A 12,799-nucleotide genomic window follows, 5' to 3' on the forward strand; every position below is an offset into this window, starting at 1 on the left:
CCCTGATATAATCAAACAGTCAGGTATTTTTGAGGTCTGAATAAATTAAGCAGCAGAGCATTATTTATTTAAACTTTTATAGAAAATGTTGCATAAATAGCAAGACTAAAAATAGACATGTGCACTGGGTTTTGGCCTTTTTGTTGAAAAAGCATAACATTCATAAATATTATGGTTACATGTATACATACATATATTAAAGAATATACTTTTTTTTAGCATTTGCCCAGATGCAGCGAGTAACAGCATATGCCTCATTTACTATAATCCACTGAAATATGTTCAAAAACCTTGGTTTTGCCTTTGAAACTGGTGGCCAGCACAAAATCACGCTGGTCTGTGGACAGTGTTGTGAATGAGTGTGGCCATTGAACATACACATCCCTGAATTTGATACAATTCTGGTTTTCCTCATCCCACCTGAAGATCTGGAAGAAAGAATAATCACTGCTCAGAATCAAATAGTGCACTGCTGGTCTTTGAACTTGATGGGCTGTAATACTGTGGCGCCACGTGAAGGGAAGCCCTGTACTTCCTCAAAGTGTTTGCCCGTCCACTTCATGACTTTTAAGTCACCGATGTAGCAGGCGAGTGCAAGGTAGGGCACATCATTGATCCTAAAGGCCTTCACGCTGACAATGTCATCCATATTTGCTATCTTATCATGGAGAACAAACTTCTGGGTGCTCTTGTTCCATTGGTAGATAACAGGAACCTGGGAACGGCTCATGAGTATGATGACCGATTTGCCATCTAAAAAAAAAAAACTCTGCATCTGTATCACGAAACCACTCATGAAGGAACTGGTATGAGTAGAAACCAGTTTCATTCCATTTAAAAAGAGTTGTCATTCCAGCTTTGGAACTGTCCACAATTAGGAAGAACCAGTCATCTCCAATCTGGAAGACTTCGATGTCATTCGGCTTGGACACATTTAGCATTTCAAACTTATTCTGTGCTTGGTCATATTTGTAGACAAGGAAGCCATCGAAGAGTTGGGAGACAATGACAAATGCCTGCTCGTTGATCAGAACAGACCGGCATCCAACAACAGACTGTCCTGAAATATAATATATTTAAAAAATGGAATCTCCATCTGTACTCTTTCATTTTTATGACATATGACAAATGATTATGGAGTCAAACCTGTGATGTTATCAAAAGGCCTTAATTTAGTCTCAATATGATCCCATTCCATGATTATGCAGCTGTCTGAGTTTGGAACTGCCATAGCGACATATAGCCTATATATCTTCTTTGTGAGAGAAGATGTCTGCTGACATTGATTGAGTATTCACTATTTGATGCTCAACCAAATCTGAAGGGAAAAGAGCCAGACATATGGAAGCACATTTATTCATTGTCACTAAACAAGTGCAAGCAAATCACACCTTCACATCTTTTCACTGCATTTATCAAGACACTCAATGCAAAACTTCAACATAAAATCTGAGATATCTAAGCAAATTTAGTTACCTGTGGAGACACACTTGCTGTGTTTTTCTGGGACATCCTTTAATAGGACACCCTTCATGCCAGATGGACTGGCACAGTAAACATCAGAGGTTGTGGCATTGGATTGCTTCAACCACAGCATCAACCACATGGATTCACCGTTGCAATGGAACATGTTCCCACACAGATCTCTGTTTATTAGAGATGAAATTATCAAAACACTCTAAAAAACTGCAAATAAACAAAAGTATATCTACATTATGTGACTGCTATATCATTGCTTCCCAGCTATTTAGCATGGTATACGTAAGTGGTTGTCTTGGTAATATGTTGATTGTATGTGCACATTTGCAAACAGTGAACTGCAAAACTCACAGTTCAATCAAAGAGCGCAGATCAGAAAAAAGACCCCTGGGCAGTGTTTTTAAATTGTTATATAACCAATTCACTATCTCAACAAATTAGAATACTTCATAAGACCAATAAAAAAAAATTTTTTAGTGAATTGTTGGCCTTCTGGAAAGTATGTTCATTTACTGTACATGTACTCAATACTTGGTAGGGGCTCCTTTTGCTTTAATTACTGCCTCAATTCGGCGTGGCATGGAGGTGATCAGTTTGTGGCACTGCTGAGGTGGTATGGAAGCCCAGGTTTCTTTGAAAGTGGCCTTCAGCTCATCTGCATTTTTTGGTCTCTTGTTTCTCATTTTCCTCTTGACAATACCCCATAGATTCTCTACGGGGTTCAGGTCTGGTGAGTTTGCTGGCCAGTCAAGCACACCAACACCATGGTCATTTAACCAACTTTTGGTGCTTTCGGCAGTGTGGGCAGGTGCCAAATCCTGCTGGAAAATGAAATCAGCATCAGACAGCATCTTCAAAAAGCTGGCCAGCAGAAGGAAGCATGAAGTGCTCCAAAATTTCTTGGTAAACGGGTGAAGTGACGTTGGTTTTCAAAAAACACAATGGACAACCACCAGCAGATGACTTTGCACACCAAATCATCACAGACTGTGGAAACTTAACACTGAACTTCAAGCAACTTGGGCTATGAGCTTCTCCACCCTTCCTCCAGACTCTAGGACCTTGGTTTCCAAATGAAATACAAAACTTGCTCTCATCTGAAAAGAGGACTTTGGACCACTGGGCAACAGTCCAGTTCTACTTCTCTTTATCCCAGGTAAGAGGCCTCTGACATTGTCTGTGGTTCAGGAGTGGCTTAACAAGAGGAATACAACAACTGTAGCCAAATTCCTTGACACGTCTGTGTGTGGTGGCTATTGATGCCTTGACCCCAGCCTCAGTCCATTCCTTGTGAAGTTCACTCAAATTCTTGAATCGATTTTGCTTGACAATCCTCATAAGGCTGCGGTTCTCTCGGTTGGTTGGGCATCTTTTTATTCCACACTTTTTCCTTCCACTCAACTTTCTGTTAACATGCTTGGATACAGCACTCTGTGAACAGCCAGCTTCTTTGGCAATGAATGTTTGTGGCTTACCCTCCTTGTGAAGGGTGTCAATGATTGTCTTCTGGACAACTGTCAGATCAGCAGTCTTCCCCATGATTGTGTAGCCTAGTGAACCAAACTGAAAGACCATTTTGAAGGCTCAGGAAACCTTTGCAGGTGTTTTGAGTAGTGTTGCTTTCGTCAATGAAAATTATGACTAAATATAGTCGTCAACGTACCTTTATCACATGACGAAAACGAGACGAGACGAAAATGCTGGTCACGTGACGATGACGATAATTAAATGCACAATGCAATATCGTTGACGAATAAAAACGAGACGAAATGTGGCTTGCAAAATAAAAACTATGCTAAAATGTCTCTTCATTTTCGTTGACCAAAACGAGACGAAACTAAATGTTATAATGATATTTCGTCTTGAAATTATTATTATTATTTTGCAGTATTTCTGTTTCCTGTGTGTCGCTTCAGCGGCTGCATCAGGTCGCACTGCGCAGACGCAGGCGACATCACTTCCTCAAGCCCCAGTTTCCCAACTGTCGAGAACAGGGGTGCCGTGTAAAAAATCATTTTTTTATATTTTTAAATGGCTAAAATGTTTAAAAAAAACAGTTATTATATAATATACATTTCTAATGCCGCCAATAATTAGAGATGCACTGAAATTCCGGCTGCCGAAAATGAGTTCACCGCTCAGGATTCACTTGTGTGTGTGTGTGTGTTATCATGCTCTATGCTTGTGTGTATTATCCATAGACTGTATGGTATTATCCCGCTCTGCGTGTGCGTTATCCCGCTCTATGCGCATGTGTGCTCCGCTCAGTCGCTCGCGGCCCATGTGACTGCTCCATTCATATACCGTTCATGTTCAACGGAACAGCAAAGTCCACTCAAAAATCAAGCTGACAGGAAACATGGATGTAGTGCAGTATTGTTTCTGTCTGCAATAGCCCTACTGTGTTTTAACATGGTGTGGTAAATGGGCAACTCTGGTAACGCTGCCCTCTCATTCATTGATCTGCTAACCGCATTTAATTTATTTAATACACGAGTTTCACAATTTGAGTTGAATTACTGAAATAAATGAACTTTTCCACAACATTCTAATTTATTGAGATGCACCTGTATATGGTTGCTACATACAGTATATACCATATAAAACAGCATAATATAAATATTATTAACATATGTACATTTACTGTAGGGATATCATATATGTTATGACCTGTAAAAACAGAGAGGAAATGAATTAATAGAAATGGATAGAAGACTTTACGCAAATTAAATATATTTTTATTTATTTATTTATTTATTTAGTCATTTAGCAGACGCTTTTATCCAAAGCGACTTACAAATGAGGACAACAGAAGCAATCAATTGTAGTACTAAAACAACTAAAAACAGATCCAAAACTAAAGGCTAAAACTTTATAAATACTACTTATACACATTTTAAAAATAAAGAAATTAAATGAAAATGACAAATGCATACAACAAAATTTAAAAACTTAACATTTAAATGAAAAAAACAAAAAATAAAGCTAAAACAATTCAAGATATTAAAGAACAAAAGGTATAAGAGTATAATAATGATTCTAACATAACACAAAGCCAAACACCAAAAAAACAACTACATATATGTGTATGTACAACCATACACACATACATACATATATATATATAACTGAAACAGAAGTAAAACAAGTAGTAGGAAAGAGGAGAAATAAAAAGCGATACTTATCCTTTGCCGGTGTCCCTGCCTGGTGGAGTCGCACGGTAGAGTCGATGGTCTTTACACTCTTCGGCCGGTGTCCCTGCCCGGTGGAGTCGCACGGTAGAGTCGATGGTCTTTACACTCTTCGGTCTTTACACGAGGAGGCCGTCACGTGACCGCTACTGCTGTAAACTAAGCTTTTTTATACCCGTCTGACAAAATACTAAATTTATTCAGCTGGACACACTTTCCTTATTTTTTTCCACAACAAATGACCAAGCAAGCGCAGACAATGACAAGATACACGATACAGAACGAGACCAAACGTGACATCAGCACGTCTCCACACAGTAAACAAAACAAGTGTTTCTGAATTTAGTCTCAGAATTTAGAGACTAAATTCATATAATATATATGTAAATATATTAAATTTCCATATGTGAAATATATTCAAAATCAGAACAATTCCATATATATATATATATATATATATATATATATATGCAAAACGTCAACATAAAATTAAAAACTACCAGAAATATATATATATGGTCCATTCAAATATGTAAAACGTTTTGGACATACAGGTGCATCTCAATAAATTAGAATGTTGTGGAAAAGTTAATTTATTTCAGTAATTCAACTCAAATTGTGAAACTTTGTATTAAATAAATTAAATGCACACAGACTGAAGTAGTTTAAGTCTTTGGTTCTTTTAATTGTGATGATTTTGGCTCACATTTAACAAAAACCCACCAACTCACTATCTCAACAAATTCAGAACATATTTAACCAATATGTCGCCATAGACAATATCTCCCTTACTGTATGTACAGTACACAACTATTTTTTTCATGTTCCAAAGGCTGTAGTACATTCCTAGTGGCCAGACTGACTTACTACAGGTGAAAGTTTGCTAATATCACCCTTACTGTACATACAGTACATAATTAATCTGAAAAAAACAGCACTGTAATTGACTAAAAGGGTTTTTTCATGTTCCAAAGGCTGTAGTACATTTGTAGTTATGAGACTGACTTACTACAGGCAAACGTTTGCCAATATCACCCTTACTGTACATACAGTACATAATTAATCTGCAAAAACTATTACTGTAATTCACCAAAAGGGTTTTTTATGTTCCAAAGGCTATAGTACATTTGTAGTTACAAGACTGACTTACTACAGGTGAAATGTTGCCAATATCTCCCTAACTGTACATACAGTACATAATTATTCTTAGAAAACAATTACTGTAATTCACCAAAAGGGTTTTTTCATGTTCCAAAGGCTGCAGTACATTCCTAGTGGCCAGACTGACTTACTACAGGTGAAAGTTTGCTAATATCACCCTTACTGTACATACAGTACAATAATTAATCTGCAAAAAACAGCACTGTAATTGACCAAAAGTGTTTTTTCATGTTCCAAAGGCTGTAGTACATTTGTAGTTATGAGACTGACTTACTACAGGTGAGATTTTGCCCATTTCTTTCCTACTGTACGTACAGTACATAATTAATCTGCAAAAACCATTACTGTAATTGACCAAAAATGTTTTTTTTATGTTCCAAAGGTTGTAGTGCATTCGTAGTTATGAGACCGACTTACTACAGGCGAAAGTTTGCCAATATCACCCTTACTGTACATACAGTACATAATTAATCTGCAAAAAACATTACTGTAATTCCCCAAAAATGTTTTTTTATGTTCCAAAGGTTGTAGTGCATTCGTAGTTATGAGACCGACTTACTACAGGCGAAAGTTTGCCAATATCACCCTTACTGTACATACAGTACATAATTAATCTGCAAAAACCATTACTGTAATTCACCAAAAGGGTTTTTTATGTTCCAAAGGTTGTAGTACATTCCTAGTGGCCAGACTGACTTACTACAGGCAAAAGTTTGCCAATTTCTTTCTTACTGTACATACAGTACATAATTAATCTGCAAAAAACATTACTGTAATTCACCAAAAGGGTTTTTTATGTTCCAAAGGTTGTAGTACATTCCTAGTGGCCAGGCTGACTTACTACAGGTGAAAGTTTGCCAAACTTTGAAAATTATGATGGTGCAGTGGGATTTGTAAATGTACATAGCAATCACTGGAAGTTTGTGGTAAGCAAAAACTGTTGTAAGTTGCAAATTTGAGTCATTCAATAGTTTTAGTACTGTTAATTCAATGCTAACAGTAATACTGAAGAGAACAGGTGAATATTGTAGTCATTTATGTGGTTACATTTAAAAAAAAATACATTAGCATACTTTTCCTTTTAACTTCTCTGTTATGGGACCAACCTGGGAAATTAATCTGTAGTTTCTTCATGCCATGTTAGAGCAATTATTTGTTGTTGACTCAGCTGATGTCTCGAATGACCTCAAGGACTCAAAATAGCCGCCACACGTTTTCGGTAAGATAAATAAGACAAAAATATTGTTTCCTCATATGACACATTTATTTCCATTTTTACTTTAAAAAATTGTTTTCCTTTTAGACAATATTTCAAGACACGATTCAATTTACATGGCAAAAGGGACTGGTTGAATATAAAATGGAAACCAAGCACCATTGACCATACAGTGCAGCAAGATACAACAAGTTGTGGGGTGTTTGTTGCGCAGGTGATTTTTATTGTTTTGTAAATGCATTTATGAAGTCAATACAAATGATTTATTATTTATAATAACAACATTTTCATGACATATAAATGATTTATTTTTCTACAGACAATATGAAACTTTTTCCCCCAAACAGTTACAAGGTATATTTAACCTGGTACCCCAAAGTTGAAAATTTTGCATTTAACATTTGCTTCTTTTAAGATGGCAAGAGAGGTGATTGAAAAATTTCCAGCAATCCCTGATGCTTTCAACATCGATCCCAATCAAGATAACATCAAGAAACTGAGACGACAGATGGCAAACGATATTCTTCATGGATCAGGTAATATAACAAGCATCCAGTAATTCAAAAGAATATATATTGGAAATATTCAAAACGACTTATTGAATTGTATTAGTCTAAGAATAAGAGGGCTAAATAACAATTAAGTACATTCTGCAAATTATGGTTAAACATACATGCATAAATAAATGAATAAATATAATCTGCTGTAGAGTCCAAGGAAGAGTACTGTTCGTACTGTGGATGGAAGGAAGCAAAATCCAACGTCAACACTCTTTGGGTATGTATATTAAACTAAAATAAAGTTTGCCAATTTCTTTCTTACTGTACATACAGTACATAATTAATCTTCGAAAACATTACTGTAATTCACCAAAAGGGTTTTTTATGTTCCAAAGGTTGTAGTACATTCCTAGTGGCCAGGCTGACTTACTACAGGTGAAAGTTTGCCAAACTTTGAAAATTATGATGGTGCAGTGGGATTTGTAAATGTACATAGCAATCACTGGAAGTTTGTGGTAAGCAAAAACTGTTGTAAGTTGCAAATTTGAGTCATTCAATAGTTTTAGTACTGTTAATTCAATGCTAACAGTAATACTGAAGAGAACAGGTGAATATTGTAGTCATTTATGTGGTTACATTTAAAAAAAAATACATTAGCATACTTTTCCTTTTAACTTCTCTGTTATGGGACCAACCTGGGAAATTAATCTGTAGTTTCTTCATGCCATGTTAGAGCAATTATTTGTTGTTGACTCAGCTGATGTCTCGAATGACCTCAAGGACTCAAAATAGCCGCCACACGTTTTCGGTAAGATAAATAAGACAAAAATATTGTTTCCTCATATGACACATTTATTTCCATTTTTACTTTAAAAAATTGTTTTCCTTTTAGACAATATTTCAAGACACGATTCAATTTACATGGCAAAAGGGACTGGTTGAATATAAAATGGAAACCAAGCACCATTGACCATACAGTGCAGCAAGATACAACAAGTTGTGGGGTGTTTGTTGCGCAGGTGATTTTTATTGTTTTGTAAATGCATTTATGAAGTCAATACAAATGATTTATTATTTATAATAACAACATTTTCATGACATATAAATGATTTATTTTTCTACAGACAATATGAAACTTTTTCCCCCAAACAGTTACAAGGTATATTTAACCTGGTACCCCAAAGTTGAAAATTTTGCATTTAACATTTGCTTCTTTTAAGATGGCAAGAGAGGTGATTGAAAAATTTCCAGCAATCCCTGATGCTTTCAACATCGATCCCAATCAAGATAACATCAAGAAACTGAGACGACAGATGGCAAACGATATTCTTCATGGATCAGGTAATATAACAAGCATCCAGTAATTCAAAAGAATATATATTGGAAATATTCAAAACGACTTATTGAATTGTATTAGTCTAAGAATAAGAGGGCTAAATAACAATTAAGTACATTCTGCAAATTATGGTTAAACATACATGCATAAATAAATGAATAAATATAATCTGCTGTAGAGTCCAAGGAAGAGTACTGTTCGTACTGTGGATGGAAGGAAGCAAAATCCAACGTCAACACTCTTTGGGTATGTATATTAAACTAAAATGTGATTAAACTTGTACTAGCAATACAACTGTGCATGTGTTTACTTTTTAATGGTACATTTCTGTTTACTTTTGAAGATACAATGTGAACAGTGCCAAAGATGGTTTCATGCATGCTGCCTTGGACTATCTCAGGACATTATACTTGGACAGGATGCCCAGTGGTATTGCTCAATGTGTGACTAGTGGGGAAAAAAAAGTCCACTTAAATATTTGTAATGTGTTACAATACCACTATTTGAAAGGTTGCCTAAACTTTGTGAATATATATGTGTAATTTTGTACTTTAAAAAAAAGACTTGAAAAGTGTGTTATTTATAACGGTGAGAATGTAATTAAGTTCTTATAATAAAAAGAAAACATCTTTTGTGTATTGTTTTTGAAGCAATTAAAGAAATGTGTTGTAGAAGCAACAGCAGTTCCAATACCTACTTGTGCCTAATATATTTACCAAAATTAATTCAGTAGAGTGGCGAATAGACAGTATACAGTATATACAGTAAGCGTGATATTGGCAAACTTTCACCTGTTTAAGTCCGTCTGGTGACTAGGAATGTACTACAAACTTTGGGACATGAAAAAACCCTTTTACAGTAGGAAAGAAATGGGCAAAATCTCACCTGTTGCAAGTCAGTCTCATAACTGCAAATGTACTACAGCCTTTGGAACATGAAAAAACCCTTTTGGTGAAATACAGTAATTGTTTTTGCAGATTAATTATGTACTGTAAGTACAGTAAGGGTGATATTGGCAAACTTTCGCCTGTAGTAAGTTAGTCTGGCCACTAGGAATGTACTACAGCCTTTGGAACATAAAAAAACCCTTTTGGTGAAATACAGTAATTGTTTTCGAAGATTAATTATGTACTGTACATACAGTAAGGGGGATATTGGCAAACTTTTGCCTGTAGTAAGTCAGTCTGTACATTCCTAGTGGCCAGGCTGACTTACTACAGGTGAAAGTTTGCCAAACTTTGAAAATTATGATGGTGCAGTGGGATTTGTAAATGTACATAGCAATCACTGGAAGTTTGTGGTAAGCAAAAACTGTTGTAAGTTGCAAATTTGAGTCATTCAATAGTTTTAGTACTGTTAATTCAATGCTAACAGTAATACTGAAGAGAACAGGTGAATATTGTAGTCATTTATGTGGTTACATTTAAAAAAAAATACATTAGCATACTTTTCCTTTTAACTTCTCTGTTATGGGACCAACCTGGGAAATTAATCTGTAGTTTCTTCATGCCATGTTAGAGCAATTATTTGTTGTTGACTCAGCTGATGTCTCGAATGACCTCAAGGACTCAAAATAGCCGCCACACGTTTTCGGTAAGATAAATAAGACAAAAATATTGTTTCCTCATATGACACATTTATTTCCATTTTTACTTTAAAAAATTGTTTTCCTTTTAGACAATATTTCAAGACACGATTCAATTTACATGGCAAAAGGGACTGGTTGAATATAAAATGGAAACCAAGCACCATTGACCATACAGTGCAGCAAGATACAACAAGTTGTGGGGTGTTTGTTGCGCAGGTGATTTTTATTGTTTTGTAAATGCATTTATGAAGTCAATACAAATGATTTATTATTTATAATAACAACATTTTCATGACATATAAATGATTTATTTTTCTACAGACAATATGAAACTTTTTCCCCCAAACAGTTACAAGGTATATTTAACCTGGTACCCCAAAGTTGAAAATTTTGCATTTAACATTTGCTTCTTTTAAGATGGCAAGAGAGGTGATTGAAAAATTTCCAGCAATCCCTGATGCTTTCAACATCGATCCCAATCAAGATAACATCAAGAAACTGAGACGACAGATGGCAAACGATATTCTTCATGGATCAGGTAATATAACAAGCATCCAGTAATTCAAAAGAATATATATTGGAAATATTCAAAACGACTTATTGAATTGTATTAGTCTAAGAATAAGAGGGCTAAATAACAATTAAGTACATTCTGCAAATTATGGTTAAACATACATGCATAAATAAATGAATAAATATAATCTGCTGTAGAGTCCAAGGAAGAGTACTGTTCGTACTGTGGATGGAAGGAAGCAAAATCCAACGTCAACACTCTTTGGGTATGTATATTAAACTAAAATGTGATTAAACTTGTACTAGCAATACAACTGTGCATGTGTTTACTTTTTAATGGTACATTTCTGTTTACTTTTGAAGATACAATGTGAACAGTGCCAAAGATGGTTTCATGCATGCTGCCTTGGACTATCTCAGGACATTATACTTGGACAGGATGCCCAGTGGTATTGCTCAATGTGTGACTAGTGGGGAAAAAAAAGTCCACTTAAATATTTGTAATGTGTTACAATACCACTATTTGAAAGGTTGCCTAAACTTTGTGAATATATATGTGTAATTTTGTACTTTAAAAAAAAGACTTGAAAAGTGTGTTATTTATAACGGTGAGAATGTAATTAAGTTCTTATAATAAAAAGAAAACATCTTTTGTGTATTGTTTTTGAAGCAATTAAAGAAATGTGTTGTAGAAGCAACAGCAGTTCCAATACCTACTTGTGCCTAATATATTTACCAAAATTAATTCAGTAGAGTGGCGAATAGACAGTATACAGTATATACAGTAAGCGTGATATTGGCAAACTTTCACCTGTTTAAGTCCGTCTGGTGACTAGGAATGTATGGTTTTTGCAGATACATGAAAAAACCCTTTTACAGTAGGAAAGAAATGGGCAAAATCTCACCTGTTGCAAGTCAGTCTCATAACTGCAAATGTACTACAGCCTTTGGAACATGAAAAAACCCTTTTGGTCAATTACAGTACTGTTTTTTGCAGATTAATTATGTACTGTATGTACAGTAAGGGCAATATTGGTAAACTTTCACCTGTAGTAAGTCAGTCTGGCCACTAGGAATGTACTACAGCCTTTGGAACATAAAAAAACCCTTTTGGTGAAATACAGTAATTGTTTTCGAAGATTAATTATGTACTGTACATACAGTAAGGGGGATATTGGCAAACTTTTGCCTGTAGTAAGTCAGTACCCTTTTAGTGAATTACAGTAATTGTTTTCAAAGATTAATTATGTACTGTACATACAGTAAGAAAGAAATTGGCAAACTTTTGCCTGTAGTAAGTCAGTCTCATAACTACAAACGTACTACAGCCTTTGGAACATGAAAAAACACTTTTGGTCTATTACAGTAATGGTTTTTGCAGATGAATTATGTACTGTACGTACAGTAGGAAAGAAATGGGCAAAATCTCACCTGTTGCAAGTCAGTCTCATAACTGCAAATGTACTACAGCCTTTGGAACATGAAAAAAATCCTTTTGGTGAACTACAGTAATTGTTTTCTAAGAATAATTATGTACTGTATGTACAGTAAGGGTGATATTGGCAAACTTTCACCTTTAGTAAGTCAGTCTGGCCACTAGGAATGTACTACAGCCTTTGGAACATGAAAAAAATCCTTTTGGTGAACTACAGTAATTGTTTTCTAAGAATAATTATGTACTTTATGTACAGTTAGGGAGATATTGGCAACATTTCACCTGTAGTAAGTCAGTCTTGTAACTACAAATGTACTACAACATTTGGAACATGAAAAGAAAATTTTTTGAATTTTAGTAATAGTTAAAATAGAAAATAG

General features: G+C 35.1%; 3 long non-coding RNA genes and 1 pseudogene across 3 annotated transcripts; 3 read left to right on the top strand and 1 right to left on the bottom strand.

The window, feature by feature from the left end:
- Window positions 1–254: 254 nt before the first annotated feature.
- LOC107559626 (leucine-rich repeat LGI family member 2-like) lies at window positions 255–1,883 on the bottom strand (annotated as a pseudogene).
- A 4,807-nt stretch (window positions 1,884–6,690) lies between these two features.
- Window positions 6,691–7,262, top strand: LOC107559645 (uncharacterized). The gene is made up of 3 exons (XR_001605646.1): window positions 6,691–6,757; window positions 6,957–7,050; window positions 7,135–7,262. It is a non-coding gene; the product is annotated as an uncharacterized lncRNA (long non-coding RNA).
- A 733-nt stretch (window positions 7,263–7,995) lies between these two features.
- LOC107559646 (uncharacterized) lies at window positions 7,996–8,561 on the top strand. The gene is made up of 3 exons (XR_001605647.1): window positions 7,996–8,062; window positions 8,262–8,355; window positions 8,440–8,561. It is a non-coding gene; the product is annotated as an uncharacterized lncRNA (long non-coding RNA).
- A 1,555-nt stretch (window positions 8,562–10,116) lies between these two features.
- Window positions 10,117–10,682, top strand: LOC107559647 (uncharacterized). Its single transcript, XR_001605648.1, has 3 exons — window positions 10,117–10,183; window positions 10,383–10,476; window positions 10,561–10,682. It is a non-coding gene; the product is annotated as an uncharacterized lncRNA (long non-coding RNA).
- Window positions 10,683–12,799: the final 2,117 nt, after the last annotated feature.

The sequence above is a fragment of the Sinocyclocheilus grahami genome, unplaced genomic scaffold (genome assembly GCF_001515645.1).
Source record: "Sinocyclocheilus grahami isolate Dianchi unplaced genomic scaffold, SAMN03320097.WGS_v1.1 scaffold693.1, whole genome shotgun sequence".
Lineage (NCBI taxonomy): Eukaryota > Metazoa > Chordata > Actinopteri > Cypriniformes > Cyprinidae > Sinocyclocheilus > Sinocyclocheilus grahami.